Here is a 12,368-nt window from a genome sequence, read left to right on the forward strand (position 1 = left end):
CTGATTATGTGTGCTCAATATCTCATTGCAGTTTGTGGCACTTTACCGTCTGCAAGTTGGTGCTGCATTTTTCTCCATGACAAGATTATATTTCATAAGTGCTTCATTTGCTGCAGACAGCTTTGGGACATCCTGAAGTTGTGAAAGGGGTCAAATAAATAAGCGTTCAAAACTGATTTCATCTCACTTCCTTCCTATGTGGCCATCTTGTTTTAAATGTCTCAATCTAGCACATCTCAGCAGTGGTTCTCCTCTCAAACCTCCATGCTTATTTCTGGTATGCCTCACAGTTTCATCCTTAATCATCTCCTATTCTTCAACGACATGCCTCTGTGTGGTGAAATCATTTGTAAATGTGGGGTCAGCTTCTTTATACACAACGATGACACTCTGCCTCCCTAAAACCATCCTCAAATTTGTGAACATCACTGCACCGCCTGGATCCTTGACTGATTGCATATAGTCAATGAGTCAGAATTTTCTTAATACCGCTTAGAGGCTCAGGAATGGATAGACGACTAAATATCAGGTTGTGAAAGAATAAAAGCAAAAGGAAGATATTTGGGAAGAATTCGGTAAGTCCTGTCAGGCAGATACAAGCTAGTACATTTTTTAAAAATTCCTCCAGTTTTGTCATTGACTTTCTGAAGGCACAGACACATATGGGGATTTATTTTTATGAGTGCTGTCTGCTGGCTAATGCCTCTAGTGTCAACAGGCATTTAATAATGGGGGCATCATAACCAACATTCCCCTCTAACTCTTTTCGTGACGTGTGGCCTCTCCATTTGAGCAGATAAGCCCTTTAAAAAAGTTTTGTGTGATATGTTAAAGGGACTGACTTGTGCTCGGCCTGCAACTGAACTCCTGGGATACTTTGTGACCATGCAGCTAAGAGGGAACATTGATGGTAACCAAACCCAATCGTGTCCTCCCACCCATCCTGGCACAAGCCAGAAAATGTTTCCCCCATCAGTTTCTGAATCAAAGAGGCATAGGCCTCAAGATACTAGAGGTGCCATTTTGGTTGAAAAATAGTATGTGTACCATGTGTATGCATTTTTCACAGTAGGTGTGGTCTGGGCATTAGGAGCATTGTCTAGAAGTATGCAGAGTAGACAAATGTGATGTCAGTCAGTGTAGAATGCTGAATTGATGATGGTGCAATTTTTGATCTTTGCACTCCAGCTACTGCCTTCCCTTAACCTTGCACAGCTGAATGTTTTAAGCAGCAAGAAGAGACCCTATTTTAATGGGATTATTGACTACTTTCCAGTTAATTGCTGATTGACTTCCGCTGGCTCTGTCTGAGTTTGTTACAGATGCTATGAGTTGTCTGTTGCTATGTTAAATTCAAGTCTATGGGTATGGTACAGCATGCAGTGATGGGCCCTGTAATTACCACCCATCTTGTTTGCAGCATGACAGGGAGATTGAACAGAGGCAACATAGAAGACAAGCTGCTTGCAGAAGGAGGAGGAGTGGGAGAATAACGCTCAGCAGGGAAACCCTATACACCCAGTGAGCTTAGGGAGAATTTTTCACTTCAAGCTAACTGATGAAATAGTGTGTGTGACATCCATGTTTAATGAAGGAGGTGCTCATTGAAAACAAGTCATCTTTTTCAGGCAGCCTTAGCGGATGGTGCTGACAATGGTTGTGAAAGCCACCATGCACTTCTTCATATCGGGACCCTTGTATGTTGGACCAGGTGACATTGCAAACATCTTCCAGTTTGAAACCACTATTATATAAAGGAAGTGAATGACAATCTTTGTAAGGAGAGGGGAATGCACAGCGTTCTCCCTGGCCAGAGAGAAGAGGATGCAGCATGCATATGATCTTGTCATGATAGCAGACTTCTCCATTGTGCAGGGTGCCATTGACTGCACACAAGTTGCTTTGCTGAAAATGAAACATGCTGCAAAGCATTTTGTCATGCACTCAACAGGGTAATTTTACAAGAATAACAAATCTGAAAGGTAACAATTTATACTGCATGAAATGTCTATATGTATCTTCATGACAGCGGTTCTATTAACAAGGGTCTGCTTGCCAACCAATTAGCAGTCTCATCTAAAGCAGTATAAATTGTTGTCCTAAGGTATGTAAAGTGCCAGTATCTGAGCTGGTGGTTATGAGTGTGAGATCAAGGGCAATGTTTCATCATCATCAGTCATTCTTGCTCTTGCACTCAGACACCACTGCCTGGTCAAGTTCTTCGGTATTTGGAAGGGGAAAGACACCAGAGTGGCATTGTAATTAGGGAAAGTGGGAAAATCAAGAAGTACATGCTTAATCTGCAATTCTCTGAGTGGCTGAGGCTAGTAGTTCCTTTGTAAAGATATACTGCCTGAAGATGTATTCATTGACCTTGACCACTCCTGTAAGACCATTGAACTTTTTTCAGCATTGCATCCATGTCTTCAGAGCTACTCTGCTGGCATTGACTTTGATAGCTATCTATTCGCACTAGTTATGTGGCGAGTGCAATGGGAAAATTCACCCTGTTCAGAAGTAAAAGCCACTACAATTTAATAAAAGTGATCATTCAAATTGGTAAAAGAGCATTGTATGCTATTCATTGAAGGTATTGTATCTGGTTTTGAAATGTTTTCACATATATTAAATGTTTATAATATTGATATTTTTACAGGACATTTACCAGGCTCAATAAAACTCCACAAAGAATAAATGAAATTTGCATAAATGTTTCTCATAATAAAATATGGTGGTTTGATATTGCCACTGCACGCTAAATCAAAAGATAAACATTAACTTAATTAACTTCAGTTTTGGGGGGAAAGGGTTAGATTCAAACTTTATAAAACAGAGCTGAACTATCTTAAAGGAGTTATTGTATAGATTTTATTAATCTTGGCATGTCATGTGGATAGACCCATTAAAGAAACAAGGCATTATTAAACAGTGGACTTTGATTGGAAAAAGGCCAGCCTCGCACTGAGAAGGCCCTTGTGAGATTGAATTGCTTTCCAGTTTAGCTGTTTGAGACAGAATATTTGTGGTAGCATAACATGTAGAGTAAAAAAGCTCAGTGAGGACATGTTTGAGGTGATTTAGAGGTTTTGAGAATTTGTTTCCCTGTCTGGGAGTTGTATCTATTATAATAATTCCTGCTACTAAATTTGAAAATATTCTTGTTTTGGAAGCAAAAACCAGTTTGAGGTGTGGCAGTGGTTGTTGTCTTTAAGATAAAAATTGCAATTTTAAAGTTTGATTTACCAACCAAAAGACTATAATCCAGAAATCTCCTCCTCTTTCCATCCTTGCCACTTCCAATTCCCCAATAATTTTTATTGGATTCTTAAAGAATTAGGTATGAAGAGCTAACTTGATATGGTGACATAAAATCTAATTGCAGAAATAGAAAAATGTAATATTGGGTAGGCATAGATGTTTTGTTTCAGTAGAAACATATTGTCAACAGTTAGTTGCAGGAACTGGAAATCGATTTGAGTATTGTTGAAATTAATCTTTAAAAGATTTTTAGTATGGCAATATTCTTGCAAAGTCTAAAAAAAATGATAGCCTATATATAAACAAAATGTTCAGAGGGTAAATACTTGATTGAAAATCTCATACAAGAGAAATTGTTCCTGCTTATTAACAGTGCCGACATAGTTTATTTATGCCCACATGTAATGACACTGAAGGTAAAAGTGCAACCTGTGTGTAAAATATATAAAGCTACAGTAATTCCACAGCAACCAATATCTGCCATATTTAATGCGTAATTGGTAAACTGGTAGCAAGGAGAAATGGCAATAGGGTCCCAGGCATTTGTGCTTCAACACATACACAGAGCTTTGCTTTATTACCAGCAGCTTTTTTTTAAACTTGGACAGCACAGAGTCCACTTTCTGTCAACATAAAAAAATCCACATTTTTAAAAATTCATTGCAGCTCCTCATATTTACATAGGACTGAATATATACAATACACTCAAAGTGGTGGGAGATATTTCTCATAACGCTTCACATAACATTTTGCTTTAGTGTGTGTGTCATACAGGACTTTATCAGTGAATTACATTATCATTCTTTAGACTATGTTACCAGAATAAGCACTATATAAATAATAGCACAAAATATTACTATAATTTACTCAAAAATATTGTTCAAAAATTAGCCCCGACATATACACCCAGCTGTCTTTTTCTTGTAGTTTCCTTTAATAGGAGTATTAAGTACATTGGAATAAATTGATTTTTTTTATGTTCCAGAAGGAAATTCTACAAGCTGAACAGGTTAAAGATCAGAGCAATGCAGAGGAGGATAATGAAGAAGTGAATGAGAATGTAGATGAAGTGGATTATGGTGGAGCAATAGCAAAAGAAGAAGAATATATTAATGAGAGAGTGAGTGACATAACTGAACAGATTTAATATCTCGTGCTGTTACCCCAATTTTCAAACTTGTTATAATCCAGCTCAGAAACTCCAAGATATTTTATGAATTCAGCCTAGACTGTAAGTTTTGCACTCCGAATTTGGCATGGTAAGCATAAATGCTTCACTTCAGATATGATTCAAATGAACCACTAGAGAGCTTTTATCAAATCAAGTTTATTTAAGAATACAGTTAACATATAATAAGACAATTAGCAATAACATCTACCAATTACAAACAAGAAAAAAAACAACCATGACGTTGTATAAACCTTAACAGCTCAATGTACTGTTCTAACACCGCATTCTTAACAAAATATACACCCCCTCCTCCCACCGATTTCAGTTTAGCGCAGAAAATATGTATCCTTTTGTGATTTTTCAACTCTACAATGCATGCTATGAATTATTCCCTTTGAAGGAAAATTGAAACCCTGACTCCTCCATTCTGGAACTCCCAGCACATCAAGGTAGAGATAGTACCACAGTTTGCCTCTAGCTAGCAAACCACCCAGAGTAAAACTTTCGCTTCAGAAAAGTAGGAAATATAGCTTCCATCTAGTCAGCAGAATTTCTAATATCAGGGAGAGAGACAGAAACACTGCATCCAGCTTGGAGTCCAAACACTTTCCAACTAGCCGCAGCCAAAACTGAAAGAACTCTTGTGAGGAAAAAAATGTTCTACCTGACCTGTCAATCATTCTTTGTCCCAACAATTCAAAATGGTCCTAAAATCCAGAAACTCCAGGAGAATGCATTAGGCCCAAATTAAAAATAAACAAAAAGCATATTATATGACTAACAACAATAAAAGGACATTGACTCAAACAAGTCAGCGACAAGCACAAAAGGCCCTCTTAAAAGAACTGTAGCGAAACATGATTAAAGTACATCGATTAAAGTACATCTCTTAAAGGCACAGTAGCGACACAAACTGCTAGTTGGCTCAGGGAAGCTCCTGTTACCCTAGTGTGATTGGTTTTGTAAGTTTTCAGATTGTGCACTATTAAATTTTTAAAAATATGGTAATTTGGTAGTTTAGAATATGAAAATTGCTGAAAAGAGAGACATTTTGCTAAAGCTTTTTATGAATGTGTCACTTTGAGTACATGCAAATGAGTCACGTTATGAGCATTATTACCTTAAATTGATTGTTAGTGCGATTAATAGTGCACTTGCAATTGCTCAAATCCTGGTGACCAGTCATGGAATTACATCTGACAATAGAGGTTTTGTTTTGTGTTTACAACTGCAGGTTGGTTGAGTACAATCTGCACTCTGCCTATTAATAACAACCAAAGGAAAAGGTTGTTAGATTTGATCAGCCAGATGCTGGAATGTACAACCAGCATCATGTTGGCACTGAAAGTCATATAAGAAACTGCTGAATAGTATGGTAGATAGAATAACATTTTGGACTGAAGGCATAATACTATTAGTGGAAAATGCCACTTGCTTAGCCACTGCAAAGTACAGCATGCAACTCCCTGCTTAACCCGTTGTTCAAATTTTAAGATACTTTGCCTTTCCAAGGCAATTTGTGGTAGCAGCCACTTTTCGGGTCTGAAAGTAGTGGTCAATGGCCCATTTGTGAATTTTTTATTATATAGCAGCAGAGTGACTCAGTGGTTATCACTGCTGCCAGGGACTCGGGTTCAATTCCAGCCTTGGCTGACTGTCTGTGTGGAGTTTGCACATTCTCCCTTGTCTGTGTGGGTTTCTTCCAGGTGCTCCAGTTTCCTCCCACAATCTAAAGATGTGCAGGTTAGGTGGATTGACCATGTTAAAATGACCCCTTAGTGTCAGGGGGATTAGCAGGGTAAATGTGTGAGGTTACAGGGATAGGGCATAGCTGGGATTGTTGTCAGTGGGTTGAATGGCCTCCTCCTATACTGTAGGGATTCTATAATTCTATAGCAAACAATGATTTAACCAGTCTAGCCATTGTCACATAGGATAACTTTGATGCATTGTGTTCCTGCATCTAGCTTGCAACATTAGCAAATGGCAAGAGCTCTGTTTACAAGCTTCCCATTCGGGATGATCTTAATGTGTGTAAAGCTATGGGAATTCCAACTTGTACATTGACAAGTGAAGGTAAGCCTGTGGTAGACAGTATGGAGACTGATTAGCGGATTTCTCAACCAGCATGTTGAGCAAAGGGAGCATATTAGACTGCTCCATCACAAAAATGAATTTGAGCCTTGTATGGAGTGTATGAAGGCCTGCAAGAGATATTTGCACATGGCTGCAGATTCAAAGATTGCATTGTCAGTTTCCATGGCAAACGCATTTTTGATGGAATGAGCTCTAGCATCCTAAACCGTGCATATTTCTGATCCGTGGCTTGAGGAACAAAGGCAGTTGCAGTTTACAGACATAAACCTTTCCCAGAACTAAAGGATTTTACAGATAAGCAGCATTTAAGAAGGTGGAAAACAAAAGAAATGAGGAAGAGAGGCACCATACACAGTGAAGATAGAGAAAAGACAGAATCATAGATGCTGAGGTGGGGATAAAGAAAAGGTCATGGTGAGCAGCATAAATCAGAAAAATCATCAACTTGCGTGAGGCCAAAATACAAAAGTCTCCATTATGAATGTTAGCCAGATCAAGACCACTGAAAGTAAGCTTTATGGCAAGAGTGTCAAATATGCAAGACCTTTAATCATATTTAGAGACGGCAAAGTGTTTAGCACCGCTGCCTTACAATGTCAGGGACTCGGGTTCAATTCCAGCCTTGAGTGACCTTGTGGCGTTTGCTCATTCTCCCCATATCTGCGTGGGTTTCCTGCGGGTGCTCTGGTTTCCTCCCACAGTCCAAAGATGTGCCGGTTAATTAGATTGGCCATTCTAAGTTGCCCCTTAGTGTCCTAACACGTGTAGGTTATGTGGATGAGCCATGGTAAATGCACAGGAGATAGGGTGGGGAGAGGGCCTGGGCGGGATGCTCTTTTGGAGAGTCAGTGCAGAGTTGATGGGCTGAATGGCCTGTCTCTGTACTTAGGGATTCTATGATATTGTAATAATGTTGCAAAGTAGTTAACTGAGGACAGGGAAAATCCTGTATTATGTGGGAGAGATGGTAGGGATGCAGATAAAGTAGGGTTAAAGATTGCAAGAGATAGGAGTAAGTAAAGCAAGTATGATGAAATCGCCAAGCTGATGATGTTGATATTTGGAGGAGCGACAGAAACTTGATCAAAGAGATGGATTTTAAGGAGGATCTTAAAGGAGAAGAGAAAATAGAGGAAAGGGAAATCTGGAGTTTAGTAAATAAGCAGGCAAAGGCATTGTGGTATAAAGGGAGCTGGAACGCACAAGAGGTCAGAGACAGCAGGAGCTTACAAATATCATTGAATAATATGGTGTAGATGAAGGCCATTCGTCTCATTGAGCTTATGCTACGGAGAAGGTAAGGTAATGAAGTGATCTGAAATGAAGATGCAATTTTTAAATTTTTGGTTCGACAGTGGGTGGGGGAGTTGACATGAGTCAATTTAGGGGTTAGTAGGGATTTGCTAAGCGGTGAATGGATTATAAGTGAAAGAATTTTGAATGAGCTGAAATTTACAGGTTGGGGTGGGAGGCCAACTGAGACAGATTGGAACAGTCATATCTAGCGAGGCATAGGTAAGAATTTCAGCACAGATGGGCTAAGGTAGGTTTGGGGGCAGTCTGTATTAATGAGGCTGTCTTTGTTATGGAAGTTTATAGGGTTGGAGTCTCAGTCAAATAGGATACCTAGGTTATGGACGCTTTGCTTCAAAAGGGACACCAGAAATGATTGATTCCTTAACCACACATTGTCTATGAACATGTATGGAGGCACAAGTAAATACAAATAGAATTTAAAGGACTAATGCAAATACTAATGAGATTAAGAATATTCAGAATTATGCCTGCTGTACAGGCATGCAGGTACAGCAGATAATAAAAAAAAGTGAATGAAAGATAAGGGGGGAGCAGTTTAGATCAGAGTTGAGGAGGAACTTCTTCACTCAAAGGGTGGTGAATCTCTGGAATTCTCTGCCCGTTGAAGTGGTGGAGGCTACCTCGCTAAATATATTTAAGTCACGGGTAGATAGGTTTTTGATAGACAAAGGAATTAAGGGTTATGGGGAGAGAGTGGGAAAGTGGAACTGATCCACTTCAGATCAGCCATGATCCTATTGAATGGCGGGGCAGGCTCGAAGGGCTAGATGGCCTACTCCTGCTCCTATTTCTTATGTTCTTATGTTCTTAAATGTTGGCATTTATAGCTAAAGGAATAGAATACAAAGGGAAGGAAGTATTGTTGCAACTATACAAGGCATTGATGAGGCCGCATCTGGAGTATTGTGCATATTGGCATTGGAGGCAGTTCAGTGGAGGTTCACTAGATTGATTTCAGAGATGAGGGCTTTGTCGTATGAAGAGAGATTGAACAGTTTAGGCTGATACTCTCTGGAATTTAGAAGAACGAAGGGAGATCAAATTGAGGTATTTAAAATGATAAAAAGTATGGATAAGATAGACATGGAGTGGATGCTTCTGCTGGTGGGGCATTCTAGGGTGAGAGGTCATAGTCTTAGGATAAGGGGTAGCATATTTAAAACAGAATTGAGGAGAAACTACTTCTCTCAAAAGATTATGAATCTGTGGAATTCACTACCCCAAAGTGCAGTGGACACTGGGACAGTGAGTAAATTTAAGGAGGAGCTAGACAGATTTTTAATTGATAATTGGTTGAAGGGTTTTGGGGAGAAGGCAGGAAGATGGGGATGAGTAGCATATCAACCATAATCGAATGGTGGAGCAGACCTGATGGGCCCTTAGGCTTAATTCTGCTCCTATATCTTATAATCTTACAAACTATTGAAGATGGCAGGAGAGATCATTCCCACTGCATTCTTGGTTGCTGTCTAATAGAGACTGGGAATGAAAGAAAGAATAATGGAGTTAATGATAAAAGCTGGAGGAATTGGGTTGGATGCTGACCAACGGCATTGAGTGGGTAAGGGTGCGTGGTTGACGTAAATATTTGTGGAGGGTTTTGAAATGGACTTCTATAATTGGGAACAGGAACAATGGTGGATGATTTCCCTCTTCCAGGACTGACCATTGAGATTGACTATGCTCGGATACGCAACACACATTGTGCAATATAGCAGGCACCTCCTTTGCTAGCTAAAGAATTTTCACATTTTTAGTAGAGAAGGCAATGCTTGTACTATCCGTTTTCCCAATTGCCTGAAATTAATTACATTGTTCTTTCTGATTCTCCAAAATTGAAATGGCTCCTCCAGAGCCCACATTAATACAGGATGCCAGGAATGAACTTTTGTCTTTTGTCTCTTCACTTTTGCTGTGGTACAAATGTTGAAAAATATGTTGGATGATGCATTTGTAACTTGTATGGCTACAGAGAATGTCTGAGAATAATAGAAGTACTAATGATGTATCATTGCCACTTCGTAAGAAAAATAAGTGAGCTCCAAAACTTTTTCCCACTTAAGTGCACTTAATTGTCCTAGGACCTGTCATAAATCAAGCAAAAACTCCAGGTCACGGCGTGGTTCAGTGGTGCACTGTGTTAAGTTGCCGTTGTATGGAGATGATTTATCCTACACTCAATGTTTTTTATTGTGCTAAGATCTTTATTGATGGGATAACAAATCAATTATGTTTTTACATTGACATTTCTTGTTTTTTTACACACAAGGTAACATCAATTAATAAAGGAAAAATAGAGTCTGATGAAGATGAGCAAGGTATGTTTTTATTATGCAGTTTTATGCCAGTGGTTACAATATTGGAATTTGGTGAACTATTGAATTAACATTAACTTAATGTTGCAATTACAGGTCGCTCTGCAAATCAAAACTAATCTTGGAAATATGATTCCTTATGGCACATTTCAGAACCATCTGATAAATCAACTTTTTAAAATTGTTTTCAACATCTTACACTTATAATAAAGCACACTTTAAGCAGACGAATACACAATTCACACCTGAGCGTATTTTGTTTGTCTATTTTAATTATTGGCACATTTAAATTTTTAATTGTTCTTCATTTCATTGATGTTTTAAATTAGGCTGAATTGAAAGAAAAGGACTTTGATTAAAGTTTCAGGCCAGTAATTATAGGACTGTGTAAAATCCTTGGACCTTTCACACTGCCAATATGTAGGTGTACTTTGCAACAGTTTTACTCACAGACAACAACAAACCTTTGCAATCTTGTATTATTAGTACAGCAAAACCCAGGCCAATGTACAGTAATTATTTGCTTTCAAAATATTAAATAGGCAAGATGCCATTCTTTTATACCAAGGAATATCCCAAATAACTGGCTAACTGGAGGTGCAGGGTCTAGTGGAAAACTTACTTCGAATTCTTGTCGTATTTTAACATTTGGTCAAATAAAATTTGCATTTCAACAAAAATTAGTGAATTTGTTGAAATCCCTTTCTATCGAGTGACAGTTTGTCTTTTTAATTTCAATATATTTAACTTTTTTTAATCTTTATTACATTTCTGGTAAACAAGTTCAATACATAAATAAAAAATCATCTTGTAACGTTGAAAATATTTAGTATTGTTCTGTGTGCACCATTGTTGCTGAAAATAGTGGGAAACTTGCTTCAGGAAGCCTGACATTAATATCCTGTGTATAAGCCTGTGTGTAATATCAGCTCCTGGAAATGGGTAATTCAGTACATCCTAGCAATTGGTGCTGGTATTCTAACATGCTAGATTATTGTTCCACCTATCTGATATAGTGTCTGATTCTAGAGTTAAGTCCCAACTTATTCTTCTTCAGTCAGTGCTTTAGTCACACACTGTTCATCTTATTACTAATTTACTTCCCGCAGGAGCTAGTCCATTGGGATTTCAGTCTTAAATGTGTAGTGTATCTTTTTATCTAGCTAAAGACTATTTTTCAGTCACTGTTCAATCTAAAAATCCAGTTTTCTTCAGTACTCAAATTGAAAAACAGTGGGAATAATGATTCTGCTCTGTCCCTCAATGACAATGGGATGCTTTGATGTATGGTAAATTATTTATTAAATATCATAGTGATCTCCCATGGCAGAACAAAATTATTGGTCCATTCTTTATTATACAGACAGGGTGTATAACTTGATTCTTTCTGAGAGATTGAATTAAATCATTGTGACTCAGTTCAAAGTTGCTTTTACTTCTTTTAGTTCAATCTGCTCAAATAGGATTGGCTTGTTCATGCCCAATTTCTTTCATGACTGTTGTTTAGTTAATGTGAATTAACTAAAACTGTCGACAGAAACCTGTCAACTCTCGTGAACATCATCAGCTTCCACAGCGCTGTGGGTTAGAGAATTCCAAAGATTCCACCAACATTTGAATGAAGAAAATCCTTCTCATCTCAGGCCCAAATGACCTGCCCGTTATTCTGAGACAATGCCCTCTGGTCCTAGACTTATCATGATGTGGGTATGCCAGCGTTGGACTGGTGTAAACACAGTAAAAAGTCTGGTGTTGTCAGACTTCCTAGACTTATCAGCCAGGGGAAACATTCTGCCTACATCTATCCTATAATGCCCTGTAGGAATTTTGTAAGTTTCAATGAGATCACGTTTCATCCTTTGAAACTCTTAGAGAATACAGGCCTACTTGCCTCAATCTCTCTTCATTAGAGAATCCCGCAATCCAGTCTGTTGAACCTCCCTCTATGGCAAATATACCCGTCCATAGATAAGGAGACTAAAACTATACATAATGCTCTAGGTGCAGTCTCACTAAGGCTCTACCCAACAGCAGCAAGACATCTTATACTCAAATCCCCTTGTGATGAAGGCCAACATACAATTTGCCTTCCTAATTGTTTGCTCATCTGCATGTTAGCTTTTAGTAACTCATGAACGTGGACACCCAGATCCCTTTGGACATCAACACTTCCCAACATCTCACCATTTAAAAAATACTGTGCCTTCCTG

Source organism: Carcharhinus amblyrhynchos, chromosome 15, assembly GCF_965287045.1.
Source record: "Carcharhinus amblyrhynchos chromosome 15, sCarAmb.v2.hapA, whole genome shotgun sequence".
Classification (NCBI taxonomy): domain Eukaryota; kingdom Metazoa; phylum Chordata; class Chondrichthyes; order Carcharhiniformes; family Carcharhinidae; genus Carcharhinus; species Carcharhinus amblyrhynchos.